The sequence below is a fragment of the Pseudophryne corroboree genome, chromosome 5 (assembly GCF_028390025.1).
Source record: "Pseudophryne corroboree isolate aPseCor3 chromosome 5, aPseCor3.hap2, whole genome shotgun sequence".
Taxonomy (NCBI): Eukaryota; Metazoa; Chordata; class Amphibia; order Anura; family Myobatrachidae; genus Pseudophryne; species Pseudophryne corroboree.
In genome coordinates this window covers 612653073-612669940 of record NC_086448.1, presented here as the reverse complement: position 1 = coordinate 612669940, position 16868 = coordinate 612653073, and the positions used below count along the sequence as shown (strand labels likewise).

Below are 16868 nucleotides of genomic sequence, written 5' to 3'. Positions count from 1 at the left end.
GATGAAAGTTATCACACGTTGTACATACTGTGATTTTCCAAACACAATATAAACCCAGGGAGTTACAGAATGCACAAGTATCTACTCTCCCAGCTTGTTTTCATAATTTCCTTTTTCCTTTTAATCCATTTTCAGTCCCCTTATTCTCCACCCTACTTCCTCTAGCCCCTTATCTTCCCAGCTGCTTTCCTGCACCCCCTCAATGAAAGTAAACAGGGTAATTTCCTCTTGGACTTGTCATGTCCTGCTCAGACACCGAATTCCCAGAGAACAATGCCACCTGGGCTTCACAAAGGAGCAGGAAGACCCAGGTGCATTGCCTGCTAGATGTGGCTCGGGGATCAGCTGCAGAACTACTGTACAGTGACTATTCCCAGTGTCATATAATACTGTAGCTTCTGCAAAGTTTTGTGAGCCACATTCTACTGCTGAATGACTGGTTAGGTACATGCCATTGCCTTCAGAGCAAGTCGTGGTGCAGTTTTATAGCACAATCTGGCTTAATAAAACACAATATGTAACTCCCTTTAATCATGAACATTGTGATAGTGCTGACCTGTTGGACAGAAAAATAAGTTTTAATACAAATTAAGGCTTTCCTGCAATAAATATTAACAATAACAATAGTTATATTGGTTGATACCTATTTTACAGTTGCCAACATTTTAAAGAAGTTTTACCAGATATATCACTGCAGAGAGATGGAGAAATATTGTCTGGACTGATGACAATATAGAATTTGATTTTAAACATTCCTTTGAAATAAATATTAGCTCATTATTGCCAATATAATTAAAATACATTGTTGGAATTGCATTATAGTAAATGATGGATTATGTTACAGAATTGATTAAAATTGAAAAACAGGGACATATCTGGGTACAAACTTTCCCAGGGACAAACCTTTAAAACAGGGGACTTTCAGCGAAAATCAAGTGCACTAGTAAATATGTTATTTAGTTATGTTGCTCTTTTATTTTTCATGTGATCCCTGAATCACTACTGTTCTATCTCTGCCTGGTTATAAGGTCATGTTATAAAAACAAGCACATTTGTATCACAACTGATTACATTATTACAGCTACATTTAAATTGTATTAAACTAATATAGCTAATATGTTGCTATTGACTTAGTTACTTTCTTTTGGTTTTCAGAAAAGATGCATAACAATGTACTGTACTATAGGGTTATTCTATAATCTGGAAAAGATGGCATTAAACACTAAAAGATGCTCCCTGAAGGCATTTACTGTGCAAGTTGTTTGTAGTGATGCGATATATAATCTTGTATTCTGTACTTTGTATGTTTTGTTTTTAAATATAATAGTCACATATTCCCCCCAAAAAAGTTACGATTGTGCTGAAACTCAACAGTAGTTTTATTAATGCTAATTTACTTGAGGCAGCTTTAGTGACATTTAATGAGCGACTGCACATTGCTTTACATTCTATCCTATTGCTCATTGATGCTAAGGAAGTGATTTACTAAAGACTGTTGCTTTAACATTCTCAGTAGTTATCCTCATTTCTGTCTATATGTAGGGGAGAAAATCTTTTTTTGTTGTTCAGGCATGAGGCAAACTCAGGTCTTTCAAGTTGGCAAAAGTTAAACTTGTTCAAAATGGAAAGGAAGGCAATGCTTCTATTGTGAGTTCTATTGTTTACGTATGATGTAGACTTTCCATTTGGGATTAACAAATAAATAGCATTTTCCTGTGCTTGAGTAATTTCCTGATATTTTGAGGCAGACACTCATTGTTGCATTGCATCAATCAAAGTATGTGATACGCAGCCCAAGCTGACAATTCAATAGAGAAGCAAAATATGTTTTATGAACAAAATGGTACAAAGCCTCTTGCATATAATTTATAACAATGGTGTTTACTTCCTCTGAAAATGTAGGTTTACATTTTGCTTTTTAAGCCTATCATTGATTTTGAATTTGGTAACTTTATTGTAGCAACAGCAAACAAGAATACAACAAAGTAGGCTTATTTAGAAGGATGCTTTAACTAGTACTGGCAGTGTACACAATATTTCCTGAGCCTGTAATTAGAATTGAGAAATAGGATAGACTATGTGGTTGACACTACACACGCATTTTCATGTTCATGAGAAGAGCTGGGATTGGGATACAGCATATTAGGACTCTGCCAAAGTAGTAAGAAATAGCTTTAAAATATCTTGAACCTCTTAAACTCAGCGAAAGTAGCCTTTAGGCCAATACACTTCATTAAAAAGAGTTAATGCATGTCTCAGTATTTGTTTATTTATTTTTTATTAAAGTGATGTATGCTTCTGTAGCGCTTTATATATAGATGAGCCAATTCCAGTTTTACTCTATTTAATAAGTTAAATAATAATGATGATAAAATTAAAATGATTAAAAAAAATTAGGCCAAATGTATGGAATTTGGACTTGTAAAATTACATTTTGTTCAATTATCTCCAGACTGTTAGTAGTCCAATACATGATGATTTACCTAGCAGAGAAGCCCAGTGGTTCTGCTATATAGTGCTGAGCAAGAAGTTACCTCTCATTGTGCCATAAAATGAGATTTGAGAAACACACCAGCCCACTGTCTGTATTCTCATCCTTTTATCAACACATCCTTCCCCTGCCTGCAGTGTATTGCTGTGCTTTTTAATAGTCTGTGAGCCTCTCAACTACATTTTGTGAAACTCCTAAGTTTCCCTCTTTCATAATAGTCTGTCTGTGAATACATGGCAGAGATACTGTGTGCAGTGTTCCAATTTTCCATTGCATTGAGAGGGAAGGCTCCATCAGACATTCTTTACAAGCTGAAGTAAGCCAGATTGTAAAATTTCAAAAGAAAAGAAAACTTGAGTTTGTAATATCCTCAACTCACTATTGCCGAGAGCACTGAGCTTGCTTAGCGTTTCCATATTCTTTAGTGTAACAGGCAGAGGGACAATGCTTAACCTGACTAGTGTAGATAAAACTAAATAGAGTATGAGCTACAGTATATGAACCGATGTTTAACTGCTTTGTATTGTTAGGTTTCTATGTGAAAATAAATGTGAGGTCACCTGTGGCATCCACCAAGTGCATATTGTGTTCATGCCAGGGACGGATCTAGACTTTTCTTTGGGGGGGGGGGGGGTAGGGCGGTTTACTGTTTAATCTTGACTCCTCCCTCTACAGTCCCAACTCCACCCATCTGCGATCCTAACGCCTCCTCTCTTAATTCTGACTGAACTTTTTGAGTGAGACTGAGATAGAGCTTTGTGATTGATCTATGTACATGTGACTGTGCTATGGGGTAATTGTATTTATTAGCCCTAGTTCCCACACACCAGCAAGTGAGAGGCAAATGCTCTGTAACCCTTGCTCTCCTGGCTCCTCTGTGCTGCTGTGGTATAAGCTGCAGCACATCGTTCTGCCTCAGGCTCTCCCCGGAGAGCTCTCTTCTGCTCAAAAGTGGGCATGGCTATGACTGTGTTAGGGGGGGCGGTCACCCCCCTTGCCCCCCCCTAGATCCGGCCCTGGTTCATGCTATTTTGATAAACCAGTGACTATAAGCTATTTTGATAAAACAGTGAATATACTATTTGATAAAACAGTAAATATAATTAAAATGAATGTTAGCTGGAATCTCTTTGGGATCATAATCATATATTCTGTTTATTTTAGTTACGTCTAACGTTCCTTTACATTGGGTAAATACTTTACAGGAACATTTAAATATGGCGTGTTTTGTACAGCAAATCTAATTATTATCACATTTTTAATAAATAGGTACTTAAAAACGTATCTCTGCACCTGACCTTTTTACTCTAGTCATTCCTTTTGTTTTACAGTTTGTGGGTGTATCAATTGATGTCTATGAAACATAAAAAAAAGCAGGGGTCTGAAAACTTGCAGCTTGTGAAGCAGATAATGATAGGTGGGGAATAGTTCAACCAATACTGGCTCAATTTGCCAAATTAAGCTATGGAAAGAGAGCTCCCAATGATAGGTGTCGTGAATTTGCATGGGCAAGCCCTCCCTTTTTACATAGGTTGTATCACTTCAATATATTATTAGAGTATGTTCTTGTAATTGGTGATATTATTGTATATTGCTTATTGTATGTAGGGTCATACACTGCACATATAGTGCACATATGTTCTGGAATTATGAACACCATTTGGCAGTTGACTTATCTTTACAGTATAGTGGAATGGGTATTCCCATTTTTCAGGTAATCATACTCCATAGTAATCCTTTATTAGGAATTGTCTCATTCATTCAGTTTGGTGACTGAAGGAAGCCACTATTAGAGTTTGCTTGAATACGCCAAGCATGTAATTATGACATGTTCACATTAAATTGGAGTATAAATATGCTGTAATCCATACCAACCAATCTAATTTCATTGGGATGCAGTTAATATACCGGCTGTCGGTATCTCGGCATTCAGGAGACCGATGCAGGAATCCCAACAGCCGGTGAAATCCCGACGCCCAGAATCCTGACAAACGCTCGGTATTCCCACTCGGTTGGTGGGTCCACACCACCAACTGAGTGGGAATATAACCTGTTGCGAGCATAGCAAGCCACCAGGCCCGAAAGCGCCAGTGACGTGCTGTAGGGTGAGGCAGAGCCTTTCCTGTCATACTAACGTTTGTGCCAGAGTTTTGACTATATAAAGTATATAACAAATTAATAGAATATATTAGAAATATCTTCTTTGTATTATTCTAATAATTTTTATAGCCAAAACTTTGGAGTAAAATGTCTATGGCAGGTGAGGCAGTGCCAGTGCCCTTCCCTGCCTATCTTTTCCGCACTTCTCTGATCAAAACTCACCAAATTTCCAGGAGTTTATACCTCTGCACCTGTGTATAATGCCCACATGCACGCTTTGGCTCATATATTGTATTTATATCTGTCTCTGGTATTAGCCAGTGCCTCCTGAGCCATTTACATCACCGCACGTACCTGAGTTTGCAAGGGGACATGCTGCCAGGACTCTTGACAGATAGGATGCCTCTGTCGGTATAGTGACAGGCGGCATTCTGTCTACCGGTCAAACCTATGTATTTAGTACAGGTTGTATTGCACTGCCCAATGCATAATGTGGATTTGTGGCAATAGTTACTGATTAATAATGATCAATAATAAACACAGTGTTATATTAGCAAAAGTAATATATATTAGTTTTAATATAAAACGTACTCTGTATATAAGTTGTAACATATGGCTTTTCAGTGAGACATTGGGTGTGACTAGCTAATTATGTGTTAGGGACCAGATGGTCGTCTGCAGTATACACATATAAGTTCCTTGTCAGAATTGGAGACACATGCCCTGCAATATCTATGGAGAAGAAAAGTATTCCTATTTTTTAAAGAATATTGATTTTATTATGCATTTGCTGGAAAAACTTTTCATTGAGAGTTTGTCTGTCTTTTTATGTTACTGTACATGCTTACAATGGTTGAATTAGCATTCTGTATAAGGTTCTGTGGAATGAGTTGGTAGTTTCAGATTAGAATGAGAATGAAATGGGAATACAGGTTGAGTATCCCTTACCCAAAATGCTTCGGACCAGAAGTATTTTGGATATCGGATTATTCCGTATTTTGGAATAATTGCATACCATAATGAGATACCATGGTGATGGGACCCAAGTCTAAGCACAGAATGCATTTATGTTTCATATACATCTTGTACACACAGCCTGAAGGTAATTTTAGCCAATATTTTGAATAACTTTGTGCATTAAACAAAGTGTGTCTACATTCACACAATTCATTCATGTTTCTTATACACCTTATACACACAGCCTGAAGGTCATGTAATACAATATCTTTAATAACTTTATGTATTAAACAAAGTTTGTGTACATTGAGCCATCAGAAAACAAAGGTTTCACTATCTCACTCTCACTCCAAAAATTCCGTAATTCGGAATATTCCATATTTTGGAATATTTGGATATGGGATACTCAACCTGTACCAGCTTTAGGGTCAAATTTACTATGTATCGGTTTTTCCAATCCCGGTGGCTTTGACCTAATGGCTTAAAAGCGGCAATAGAAATAAATACTAAACCAGACTGGTTTAGCCTTTATTTCTGTTTTCGCTTTAAATCCATCAGTCAGCAGATTTGAAAAACTGGGTGTCTGTAAATCTAGCCCGTAGAGCTCACTATTAGCCTGTGTTATACTCCATATGCCTTGTTGTCACTGTCTCAGGAGAAGATGTCCGGTCATGTTTGCACTGTGTTAGGAAATCCATCACAGCGGATAATTCGGTATGTAGTCATAAAGTTGACAATCATAATATTGTTATCACAATGTCGAAAGTTTTGACGTCAACATTGTTAAAATGTCAACAGGGAATGTGTCAACACTCTTAGTATGTCGACATGTCAAATGTCAACATACTCAGAATGTCGACATTAGGGTTGGGCTGTGGGGGATAGGTTAGGTTGTTTTCTTGTTTTGCTAATTTGTTTATGTACTTTGTTAGACGTTGCAGAACCCTTGTGACGCCATATAAATAAACAATTATAATAATAATGTACTGGAAAGTTGTCATTACCAAGTTTAAAAATTTGGTCCATGAAATTTTCAATCTCTGAAAGCATTTTGCTAAATTAGCGATACAAGTACAATTAATCTTGTCCTTAAGCTATTATATAATGCAGAGTATTTAAAAGAACAAAAAATACATTCTATTTAAATTTAGTAAAAAAAATATCATGCTTTGGGATTATAGTACACTTAGAAAATAGACCACTGACTATTAGACTGCGCCTCATATCAGTCATACTGTCCCAACATCAGCTGCAAGATGGCGGGGCGTCAGAAATAAGGTCAAACATTGAGGTGCGTAGTGTGATCAGATTTCTACGTCTAAAGGGACGTCAGAAGCTGAAATTCATCGCCAACTTTTCGAGGTGTACGGTGATAATGTCATGTCACAAAAGTGGGTTTGGGATTGGTGCACTGCCTGTGGTGGACGTGCTAACCAGCTGGATTGCTGCTCATCTTGAACATCTGTCCTGCTTTATTATATACACAACCAGCTGAAGAAAAAGAAGTACTTAATAAAGTATACAGAATTGATAGAGTTAGTGGGAACACCCACAGGGCAATCAGACAATATCTAGTGCTCCAGATCCAGGACGCAGTGAAAGAACAGCCATAGACTGTATATATATTCTTAAATTATTCACAATTTAAATTTTTGATAAGTAGTATGTTCCTTCCATTTGCTTCCTTGCCTTTATATTGCGTTTGGAAAGACCAGTACAGGTCAGTTGCTGCATCATTATAATTCTGAGAGAGAGAGAGAGAGAGAGAGAGAGAGAGTGACTTTCTTTGAAGTTTTTAGGAAACAATATAAAGGGTTAAGGATTATAAACTAAACTGAATTTACATTAAGAATTTGTCAGCAAACTAAATATTTATCATCAAATGAAATGTTGAATATTGAAATAGTGTAACACATAACTGTAAGTAGTGGAAATGGCTTGCAATCAATACTCTACAAAACATATTAATGTACAAGTAAAATTCTTCCGTTGATTAATCTATGTTAACATAAATGATGATGCCATATGTTCTTAGTTTACAAATAGGGTATATATGTACTTATTAGTATACCATGTTATGATGTTTTCTGAGTACTAGCATTATAAGAAGCCTAGCACAATTGCTACCATTGCACGGAAGTTATGTAATACTTTTGCATGTACTTAATGCTCCCTCAACATTTTACAATAGTAGTGATGCTATAGTCAGTGTATTACACAGGTAAATGTAATTCTCCCCATATAACAGATGACTAAACATTTAAATCACACACAAAAATAATCATACAAAGGCCCAAGAGACTTGTTTGTTATGAAAATAGATGTTGACTGTATTTGATGTTGCCTACAGGAATTGGGATGGAAATCCACAATAGCCACTCATTGTACTAGATTTCCTGAGGAAAAAAGTTGAGCACATATTTTACGTTGATCCCATGTAAGACTTAAACAGCACTGTATGATTGGAAGCTTAATAGTAATTGATAGTAATTATAACATTTCTAGATTTTAAGTTAATTTAAACACTTTTTTTACCATTACTTTCACTATAAAGTCTAAATTTATGTAGACCTCTTTGTGAAATGAACCATTGTTCAATGCAATTCAGATGTTTCCTCATACTTCATTGCTACAGTCATGACAAATAGCCCCTCACTGCGTGCCGAGACCTGTGAGACTCTGCTACTGTCTGCCATCTTTTTGTGTCTCCTTTTTGCTGATAATGGGACCGATTCAATTGTTTTTCAGGCAGCTGCCACTAGAGGGCGTCTGACGGTGGCAATTCATTTGTTCTGCCATTCAGGCACCTAGCAGCCACGAATGAGACATTTTTTCCCACAGCCTCCTGAGGTATGAGAAAAAATGCGTGGAAACTCAGCACTTTGGGCATCCAAATGGGAGTTTGGACGCCCAAAGCAGGGAGTTTAGCCGTTTTAGATGGTTAAACCCATTTTTTTGGGGTGCGACATGCACATTGCATGCATTAGCGCCCAAACACAATTGAATTGTGACAATTGTTTGGCCATCCAAACTGTCCATTTAGATGGTATTTTTAGTCACCCAAAACAATTGAATCAGCCCTATTGCGTCTTAGTCGCAATGTGAGGTGACTAGAACGTACCAGTAGACTGTACTGTTTAATTTCATATGCAATACTTGTATATCTGTGTGCGTCTCTGAGCCTGTATACGAAGTGCTAGTAGGGACTGCAGCATTTTTACAATACAGGTTCCATTGTGGTCCTTATACAGACTCCGTCGCACACAGATATACAAGTGTCACTTATCAAATTAATCAGCACAGTCTCCTGATGCGTCCTATTCTCATTGCATTGCAAATAAGACGCTTTTTTATCAAAAAAAAAGCCGCCGCTAGCATGGTTGCACGGGTCCTGGTGGATCACTAGCTTCAGGCATCTCACACTGCGTGGCATACTGAGGCTAGATGTATGAGGACACATCTGTAGCTACTAATGATGTCACAGAGGCACAATATTTAAAATATTTTCTCTATCGTCCTAAGTGGATGCTGGGGTTCCTGAAAGGACCATGGGGAATAGCGGCTCCGCAGGAGACAGGGCACAAAAAAGTAAAGCTTTTACCAGATCAGGTGGTGTGCACTGGCTCCTCCCCCTATGACCCTCCTCCAGACTCCAGTTAGATTTTGTGCCCGAACGAGAAGGGTGCAATCTAGGTGGCTCTCCTAAAGAGCTGCTTAGAGAAAGTTTAGCTTAGGTTTTTTACTTTACAGTGAGTCCTGCTGGCAACAGGATCACTGCAACGAGGGACTTAGGGGAGAAGTAGTGAACTCACCTGCGTGCAGAGTGGATTTGCTGCTTGGCTACTGGACACTAGCTCCAGAGGGACGATCACAGGTACAGCCTGGATGGTCACCGGAGCCGCGCCGCCGGCCCCCTTGCAGACGCTGAAGAGAGAAGAGGTCCAAAATCGGCGGCTGAAGACTCCTGAGTCTTCATAAAGGTAGCGCACAGCACTGCAGCTGTGCGCCATTTTCCTCTCAGCACACTTCACACAACAGTCACTGAGGGTGCAGAGCGCTGGGGGGGGCGCTCTGAGAGGCAAATAAAAACCTTATTAGAGGCAAAAAATACCTCACATATAGCCCACAGAGGCTATATGGAGATATTTAACCCCTGCCTAACTTCAAAAATAGCGGGAGACGAGCCCGCCGTAAAAGGGGCGGGGCCTATCTCCTCAGCACACAGCGCCATTTTCTCTCACAGAAAAGCTGGAGAGAAGGCTCCCAGGCTCTCCCCTGCACTGCACTACAGAAACAGGGTTAAAACAGAGAGGGGGGGCACTGATTTTGGCGATATTGTATATATATAAAAGATGCTATAAGGGAGAAACACTTATATAAGGTTGTCCCTATATAATTATAGCGTTTTTGGTGTGTGCTGGCAGACTCTCCCTCTGTCTCCCCAAAGGGCTAGTGGGTCCTGTCCTCTGTCAGAGCATTCCCGGTGTGTGTGCTGTGTGTCGGCACGTGTGTGTCGACATGTATGAGGACGATGTTGGTGAGGAGGCGGAGAAATTGCCTGTAATGGTGATGTCACTCTCTAGGGAGTCGACACCGGAATGGATGGCTTATTTAGAGAATTACGTGAGAATGTCAACACGCTGCAAGGTCGGTTGACGACATGAGACGGCCGACAATCTATTAGGACCGGTCCAGGCGTCTCAGAAACACCGTCAGGGGTTTTAAAAACGCCCATTTACCTCAGTCGGTCGACACAGACACGGACACTGAATACAGTGTCGACGGTGAATAAACAAACGTATTTCTCATTAGGGCCACACGTTAAGGGCAATGAAGGAGGTGTTACGTGTTTCTGATACTACAAGTACCACAAGAAAGGGTATTATGTGGGAGTGGAAAAAACTACCTGTAGTTTTTCCTGAATCAGATAAAATAAAATGAAGTGTGTGATGATGCGTAGGGTTACCCCGATAGCAAATATTGGCGTTATACCCTTTCCCGCCAGAAATTAGGGTACGTTGGGAAACACCCCTTAGGGTGATAAGGCGCTCACACGCTTATCAAGTGGCGTTACCGTCTCCAGATACGGCCGCCCTCAAGGAGCCAGCTGATAGGAAGCTGGAAAAATATCCTAAAAAGTATATACACACATACGGTGGTTATACTGCGACCAGCGATCGCCATCAGCCTGGAGATGCAGTGCTGGGTTGGCTTGGTCGGATTCCCTGACTGAAAATATTTTATTCATGTAGAGCATTTAATAGGATGCATTCTATATATATGTATGTGAGATGCACAGAGGGATATTTGCTCTCTGGCATCAAGATAAGTGCGTTGTCCATATCTCCCAGAAGATGTCAGGGACACGACAGTGGTCAGGTGATACAGATCCCATACGGCAGATGGAAGTATTGCTGTATAAAGGGAAGGAGTTATTTGGGGGTCGGTCCATCGGACCTGGGGACCACAGCAACAGCTGGGAAATCCAACCTTTTTTACCCCAAGTTACATCTCAGCTAAAAAAGACACCGTCTTTTCAGCCTCAATCTTTCCTTTCCCATGAGGGCATGCAGGCAAAAGGCCAGTCATATCTGCCCAGACATAGAGGTAAGGGAAGTAGACTGCAGCAGGCAGCCCTTTCCCAGGAAAAGAAGCCCTCCACCGCGTCTGCCAAGTCCTCAGCATGACGCTGGGGCCGTGCAAGCGGACTCAAGGTGGGGGGGTAGTCTCAAGAGTCTCAGGGCGCAGTGGGATCACTCGCAAGTTGACCCCTAGATCGTACGAGTATTATCCCAGGGGTAAAGATTGGAGAGTCGAGACATCTTCTCCTCGCAGGTTCCTGAAGTCTGCTTTACCAACGGCTCCCTCCGACAGGGAGGCAGCATTGGAAACAATTCACAAGCGGTATATCCAGCAGGTGATAATCAAAGTACCCCTCCTACGACAAGGAAAAGGGTATTATTTTTCCACACTATATTGTGGTACTGAAGCCAGACGGCTTGGTGACACATAGTCTAAATCTAAAATGTTTTGAACACTTACATAAAAGGTTCAAATCGAGATAAAGTCACTCAGAGCAGTGATAGCGAACCGGAAAAAAGGGGACTATATGGTGTCCCTGGACATCAAGGATTACCTCCATGTCCAAATTTTGTCCTTCTCATCAAGGGTACCTCTGGTTCGTGGTACAGAACTGTCAATATCAGTTTCAGACGATGCCGTTTGAATTATCCACGGCACCCCGGGCCTTTTTACCAAGGTAATGGCCGAAAAGATGTTTCTTCAAAGAAAAAAGGCATCTAAATTATCCCTTACTTGCACGACCTAAAAAGGGCAAGTTCCAGAGAACAGTTGGAGGTCGGAAGAGCACTATCTAAAGTAGTTCTTCGACGGCACGACTGGATTCTAAATATTCCAAGAATCGCAGCTGTTTTCCGACGATACGTCTGCTGTTCCTAGGGATGATTCTGGACACGGTTCAGAAAAAGGTTTTTCTTCCCGAGGAAAAAGCCAAGGAGTTATCCGACCTGTCAGGAACCTCCTAAAACCAGGAAAGGTGTCTGTACATCAATGCACAAGAGTCCTGGGAAAAATGGTGGCTTTTTACGAAGCAATTCCATTCGGCAGATTCCATGCAAGAATTTTCCAAAGGGATCTGTTGGACAAATGGTCAGGGTCGCATCCTCAGATGCACCTGCGAATAACCCTGTCGCCAAGGACAAGGGTATATCTTCTGTGGTGGTTGCAAAAGGCTCATCTATTGGAGGGCCGCAGATTCGGCATACAGGATTTGATCCTGGTGACCACGGACGCCAGCCTGAGAGGTTGGGGAGCAGTCACACAAGGAAGAAACTTCCAGGGGGTATGGACGAACCTGGAAAAGTCTCTTCACATAAACATTCTGGTACTAAGAGCAATCTAAAATGCTCTAAGCCAGGCGGAACCACTCCTGCAAGGAAAACCGGTGTTGATTCAGTCGGACAACATCACGGCGGTCGCCCATGTAAACAGACAGGGCGGCACAAGAAGCAGGAGTGCAATGGCAGAAGCTGCCAAGATTCTTCGCTGGGCGGAGAATCACGTAATAGCACTGTCAGCAGTGTTCTTCCCGGGCGTGGACAACTGGGAAGCAGACTTCCTCAGCAGACACGATATTCACCCGGGAGAGGGGGGTCTTCATCCAGAAGTCTTCCACATGCTAATAAACTGTTGGGAAAGACCAATGGTAGACATGATGGCGTCTCGCCTCAACAAGAAACTGGACAAGTATTGCGCCAGGTCAAGAGATCCACAGGCAATAGCTGTGGACGCACTGGTAACACCTTGGGTGTACAAATCAGTATATGTGTTTCCTCCTCTGCCTCTCATACCAAAGGTATTGAAGATTATACGGTGAGGAGGAGTAAGAACAATACTAGTGGCTCCGGATTGGCCAAGAAGGACTTGGTACCCGGAACTTCAAGAGTTGGTCACGGACGACCCGTGCCCTCTACTTCTGAGAAGGGACCTGCTACAACAGGGTCCCTGTCTCTTTCAAGACTTACCGCGGCTGCGTTTGACGGCATGGCGGTTGAACGCCAGATCCTAAAAGGGAAAGGCATTCCAGAAGAAGTCATTCCTACCTTGATTAAGGCAAGGAAGGAAGTCACCGCGAAACATTATCACCGCATTTGGCGAAAATATGTCGCGTGGTGCGAGGATCGGAGTGTTCCGACGGAGGAATTTCAACTGGGTCGTTTCCTACATTTCCTACAATCAGGATTGTCTATGGGTCTCAAATTGAGATCTATTAAGGTTCAAATTTCGGCCCTGTCAATATTCTTCCAAAAAGAATTGGCCTCAGTTCCTGAGGTACAGACTTTTGTTAAAGGAGTACTGCATATACAGCCTCCTGTGGTGCCTCCGGTGGCACCGTGGGATCTAAATGTAGTTTTAGATTTCCTCAAATCCCATTGGTTTGAACCATTGAAAAAGGTGGATTTTAAATATCTCACATGGAAAGTGACTATGTTACTGGCCCTGGCTTCCGCCAGGAGAGTATCTAAATTGGCGGCTTTATCTTATAAAAGCCCTTATCTAATCTTCCATTCGGATAGGGCAGAACTGAGGACTCGTCCGCATTTTCTCCCTAAGGTGGTATCAGCGTTTCACCTGAACCAACCTATTGTGGTGCCTGCGGCCACTGGCGACTTGGAGGACTCCAAGTTGTTGGACGTTGTCAGAGCCTTAAAAATATACATTTCAAGGACGGCTGAAGTCAGAAAATCTGACTCGCTGTTGATACTATATGCACCCAACAAGTTGGGTGCCCCTGCTTCTAAGCAGACGATTGCTCGTTGGATTTGTAACACAATTCAACTTGCTCATTCTGTGGCAGGCCTGCCACAGCCTAAATCTGTTAAGGCCCATTCCACAAGGAAGGTGGGCTCATCTTGGGCGGCTGCCCGAGGGGTCTCGGCATTACAATTCTGTCGAGCAGCTACGTGGTCGGGGGAAAACACGTTTGTAAAATTCTACAAATTTGATACCCTGGCAAAAGAGGACTTGGAATTCTCTCATTCGGTGCTGCAGAGTCATCCGCACTCTCCCGCCCGTTTGGGAGCTTTGGTATAATCCCCATGGTCCTTTCAGGAACCCCAGCATCCACTTAGGACGATAGAGAAAATAAGAATTTACTTACCGATAATTCTATTTCTCGGAGTCCGTAGTGGATGCTGGGCGCCCATCCCAAGTGCGGATTATCTGCAATACTGTACATAGTTATTGTTAACAAATTCGGGTTATATTGTTAAGGAGCCATCTTTAAGAGGCTCTTTCTGTTATCATACTGTTAACTGGGTTTAGATCACAAGTTGTACGGTGTGATTGGTGTGGCTGGTATGAGTCTTACCCGGGATTCAAATTGCCTCCCTTATTGTGTACGCTCGTCCGGGCACAGTACCTAACTGGAGTCTGGAGGAGGGTCATAGGGGGAGGAGCCAGTGCACACCACCTGATCTGGTAAAAGCTTTACTTTTTTGTGCCCTGTCTCCTGCGGAGCCGCTATTCCCCATGGTCCTTTCAGGAACCCCAGCATCCACTACGGACTCCGAGAAATAGAATTATCGGTAAGTAAATTCTTATTTTAAAAAATAATTTTTCAATATTATTCTGCGTTTTTCACTCAAAAAGTCAGTAAGTCAATGATAATGTGTATTTCTCAGTAAACCACAATTCCAATGTTCAGTTCCGTGGTACTGAGATTTATACATCCAACACCACATTAACAGATGTGCATTTTGTACTCCAAATGTACGTGGCAAAATTATATTATCAAAAGCTTATATTGTATACAGTGTGTGTGTGGGTTGAGTCACATGGACCTAAGAATAAATCCAAATTAAAAGATTAATTTGAATATTATAGAATGATCTGTGGGAGAGGTATGTCTAACGGGGCTTGGATGGGCAGATGTTCTGTGGCTCTCATGTCACCTGTACCATGATTAACCCTTTTGTTGCCAAATGTGTTCAATACAAGTAACACAAATGTCCCTAGCGGAGCATATTTTCCATAATTTCTTAATGCTAAACCCAGAATAGATTTCTGTTGCTTAATGTTACCAATTTGCACTCAGATTATCTTTTACATACTGTAGCATAACAAGACCCAAGACAGATTATCTCCACTCCATCCACTTACCTAAGCACTTACAGTAGTTATGATAATCTTTGTGGAAAGGACAAAAAGGTCCTCTGCTAATGCAGGACACTTGATTATATTCACAACAACAACAATAGTACTTCTTTGTACCCCATATAATGTATTACTGGCAACACAGCAAAGAGTATTGGGCAAAGAAACTGAACATGTGAATGTTCCATACAGTGACATGGTGGGATCCACATGGTATATTGCTGGTAAGGATAGCAGTCCACAGGGGCTAAAATTGCCCATTATAATCATATTCCTGGCATAATAATTGATACATCACAAATTATGCCATACACCATTTCTTCTAAGAACACTCTGTATGGCTGACAAGCATTAATTAAATGAAAAGTAAAAAAAACACCTTTTTAATGTGTCATGGTAATGTAGAAGTGATAGGAAGTCACCGTGAGGTGCGCATAGAACATAGTTATAGATCAGCAGAACAAGAAATTCAATAAATATAAATGACAGATCAGAGATATGAGTTTGACGTAATTTTTTTCATCAGTTGGTTATTATTGCCTGTAGGAGTCGGCTATTAAGCCCACCGTAACAGCAATTAATCCTCTCAGAATCAGGCAAGCATCTGATTTTTCAGCTTTGCTTTTTCAAAAACATAAAGTTTCCAGTTGAGTAGTTGATTAAAGTAGTGCTGTTAATATAATAATATGGAGAACAACATATACCTTATGTGGCTGGAGAAGGATGTCATTTGATTGAGGAGATCCTGTAATGTTTCTTTGGTCTTTTGGCTTAATCATCCGAATACCTAGGCTAAATTACACCCTTTGCAGTTACCCAACAGGACATAACATAATTATCATATATTTTATGGAACTGGGCTTTTATTCTTTTTTATTGTATTTTAATCTCATTGCTGCCATTGTTGAAAAGATTTTGTTACAAGAAAGATCCAAACTTGGCCAGTTTGGTCATATTGCCTTTGAAAAAGTAAGTTATAACTTTTCTAATGGCTGTGTTATCAATTTTGAGTAACTTATGTCCGCCACCCCCAATGCATAGCACGTAACACGTTGAAGCCCTGACTTGCCCACTTTTATGCAAACAAAATGCAAGTAATGCAGTCTAATGGTGCTGATTTGGGCATAAACCTGTTTAACCAAAACATATATAAATTTGTACTGTGTATGCCCACAAAAGAAACAGGATGGCGTAATTGCAATTGAGGTACTGTAGCCCCATATGGCGAGGAGGGTAGCCATATCACTAGTGGGCACACTGATGATGATGTGGGCTGCCAGCGCTAGCTAGTCACTACAGACTGCGGATCCATCTCTATTATATGTATTGCAGGTGTAGTTTAGAATTTTTTCAAGTTCATTTTTATTTGTTCAAGGAAGATTACTGTATTAAAGAGGTTTTTTTTAATTTAAATAAAATAGAGCAGGGATTGTGTTTTTCAACAACCAATCAAATGTATGAAAAAAAATATTGCTCTAATGATGTGTTCGGCTGTAAATAAATGTAATGTCCTGAAACAATCTGGTGAGATGCGTCTGACTCCGCCGTATGGGTGTAAATATCTTTATAGAGGTTTTTTCCTGGTTCACATGCATCCAGTATGGCATCAGTCACAGTCACAATGATTACTGAGTTTTGGCAGCAA

The 16868-nt window shown here is 40.8% G+C and overlaps 1 protein-coding gene across 14 annotated transcripts in view; it reads left to right on the top strand.

The window, feature by feature from the left end:
- The window catches only part of PTPRM (protein tyrosine phosphatase receptor type M), a 1209695-nt gene that overhangs the window by 1448 nt on the left and 1191379 nt on the right, over positions 1 to 16868 (top strand). The window lies entirely within an intron of this gene.